Source organism: Populus alba, chromosome 17, assembly GCF_005239225.2.
Source record: "Populus alba chromosome 17, ASM523922v2, whole genome shotgun sequence".
Taxonomy (NCBI): Eukaryota; Viridiplantae; Streptophyta; class Magnoliopsida; order Malpighiales; family Salicaceae; genus Populus; species Populus alba.
Window position 1 is genome coordinate 15,274,593 of NC_133300.1, and position 3,330 is coordinate 15,277,922.

Genomic DNA, 3,330 nt, shown 5'->3' on the forward strand with positions numbered 1-3,330 from the left:
GTATCCCTTGAATGGGGAAGTGCGATTATAATAGACTAACAATGATATTCCTGACCCTGAAATTATTGATGTGCTTCGCATTAGTTTTGATGTTCCTACTATGAATTAGAGAAGATACCCAACCCCTATTTTTAGACATTGCTTGTTTCCTGAAGCGGGTTTAAAAAAGAATCCTTCGAATAATAAGGATACTTGACAGCTGTGTGAGGATTCCATGCACATATAGGAACGCAAGTTCTTATTGAGAAATTCTCTCTCATAAGTGTACTTCTCGGGAATCAAGTCCTGGATGCATAATTTATTGCAGATTACATAATGGTAATTGAAATTTCGTTCGTTTGAAATCCCGTCCCATGAAGAGCCTGGAATCGAAGCTCTTAGATGTGGACATACAAGGATGTCTGCCTCGCCCTGACATTGGACAAGCACCAGTAGTACTGATAGAGACATTATCCATAGATTTCATAAAGTTCATTTTTAATTTACGCCTCCATCTCTACTTTTTGTATTTGTTTTTTTTAGTTGTATTTCTTTTGGTTGACAGGGTAAAGAAATAATAGAAGCCATATTCTTGGACATGCCTGGATTAAAGAGGCACAATGGAACATGGAAGCCTTCTGCTAAAATGAGCAGACTTAAGATTTGCTCAAAATATCAACCAACGTGCAGCTTTCTGAAGGACCTAAAGATCTTTCCAAATAAGTTGCGATTCTGAATGGCTGATGCATCCTTGCCTTTGCTAGCATCTGCCTTTGCTTGACTAGCTTGGCATCGTAATAATCAGTTTCAAAGTATTTGCAATCCGTTTTTATTTTTCTTTGACATCATACAATAACTGCCCATATCCTTATTTAATTACTGTTTTGTTATTTCCTTTACTGTGTCCATTAAAGTTGGTGGAACAATGGTACTGTTTTATGTAACGGATAATTAAATTGCTTAATTATCTAATTTCAATTGTTTGTAATTTTCAGTTTATTTGTAATTTGGCTATTTAAAAGCCTCGTTCTAAATGAGTAAAACAGATTAAGTTTCATGAAGTTACTTGTTCATTACTTGGAGAGATTCAAATGAGTTTCAAGATATTGGTGAGATTCTAATTTTCTGAAAGCAAAAATTGTTTGCAATTTTTATTGAGACACAAATTGGTATCAGAGCAGGTGATTTTGATTTTCAAAAACTTCTTATGCAAAAACCAGAAGTGGTCATTCGTATAACATCATGGATAAGGTTCAATTTTCCGCAGCTCTTCAAATCCCAACCAAACACCGACCACTTTACAACAGCCTCATACAAGTTTTCAACAACACATGTGATCAATATGTCTCAACTTGAACGAGTGATGATGCATCGTCTGGATGTAATTGACGAACAGCCAGCAATAGAGAAGTGGACGACCACAGAGGGAAGCCAAAACGATGATAACTTAATTGTCCGCCAGCTGTGCAGAAGACGAGAGGGGGTTGGGGACAGCGAAGATTTTTTGAAAAAATTGAGGAAGTGCAAGCTGGCGGGGTCAGACAAAGGGCTGCTACATGGACAACCACGCGATACAGATGTTCAAAAAAACATTTTGGGGATGATTAACCAGACGCATGAAGGTGGAAGTAGCAAGATTTCTATGGCAAACTCAATCCGGGAAGCATTTTTTGATTGGATATACTTCACTGGAAGATTACTTTTTGATTGGTTCTCAGTACCTGAAGAACGCAAGGTTCAGTTTGTCAAATTAAAGCTGAAAGGATCAGCCCGTGCTTGGTGGAGCAGTGTGGAAGAGAGGCGTAGGCGAACTCGTCAAGCCACTATGATAGAGTGGGAAGACATGAAGGCACGGTTAGAAGCAAAATACTTACCCGTAAACTATGAACAACTCATCTATGAAGACATGCTCCAATGGAACCAAAATTACAGAACTACAGTGGACCAGTATACAGAGCGATTTCACGAACTAACAGTGAGGAGCAAGACCAACGAAACCGAGTCTCAAGTATTAGCTCGGTATTTGAAGGGATTGAAACCTGAGATTCGCAGAGACATGTTGACGGCCCGACTGTATAATGTTGAGGAAGCTTACCAGCTGGCTTTACAATTTGAGAGACAGACCTCAGGTAACACACGACGTTTTTATTCTGCTGACACTGGTAATTTTCGTTTCCCAGTCTCTCCAATGCAAAGCACAGTCGAATCACAAGAGGAATGTGTGTAAAATGGCGATGTTAAAGGAAGAGAAAAGGCGTTCGGAGAGGGACCCCAATGTTACAAATGCAAAGGACGTGGACACTTTGCAGTGGTTTGTCCCACTCGAGATCAGAGAGTGCTATAATATATGTGAGAGGACCTGGTGTTTGATTATGATTATGAGAGTCACCATGATGAAAAACCATATCCTAGAAGAAACTGATTCCAAGGAAGAACGAATACAAGCCACTGATCTACCTATTTGTGTGATGCAACATGTTTTGACAGGGCATCAAACTAAAGAAGATGTGGACCGTGACTGGAGGAGAACCAATATTTCTGCATACAAGGGTCCGCCTACGGAGACAAAGCTCTGAATGTTATCATCGACAACGGTAGCAGCATGAATGTTGTGGCCAAGGAAATAGTTGACCGTCTTGGTCTTACCCAAGAGACACATCCCACGCCATATCGGGTGAGTTGGATTAATGACAATAATTCAATTTTGGTTCAAAGGCGCTGCCTCGTGAAATTTTCATTTGGCAAGAAGTACGAAGACCAAGTTTGGTGTGATGTCTTTGCCAATGACTATATGTATCTGTTTTGGGAAGGCCATGGATGTAATGATAGGCATGTCAATTATGATGGTCTGGAGAATACCTACTCATTCAAAATGCTCTGGTCTGTGCGTGCAGGATCGGAGGTGTATTGGAACCACCCACATCTCTGCGTTTGAAGGCCCTAAGAACTCCAACCAGATGCTGACGGTGCGACAAGTCAAAGAAGTCATACAGGAGGGAAACATTCTTATCTTCCTAGTAGGGCGTGAGTCCAAACAACTATCTGGTAAAGTCCCTGAAAGTGTTAAATTCCTTCTTCAGGAATTTGAAGACTTAATGCCAGAAAACCTTCCAGAACAGTTACCACCATTACGAGACATTCAACATGCCATCGATTTTGTTCCAGGTTCGTCTCTTCCTAATTTATCTCATTATAGAATGAGCCCAACTGAGCATGCTGAGCTCCAAAGGCAGGTACATGAATTATTGACTAAGGATTCATCCGCGAAAGTTTAAGCCCCTGCGCTGTACCTGCATTACTCACCCCAAAAAAAGATGGTAGCTGGCGGATGTGTATTGACAGCCGAGCGGT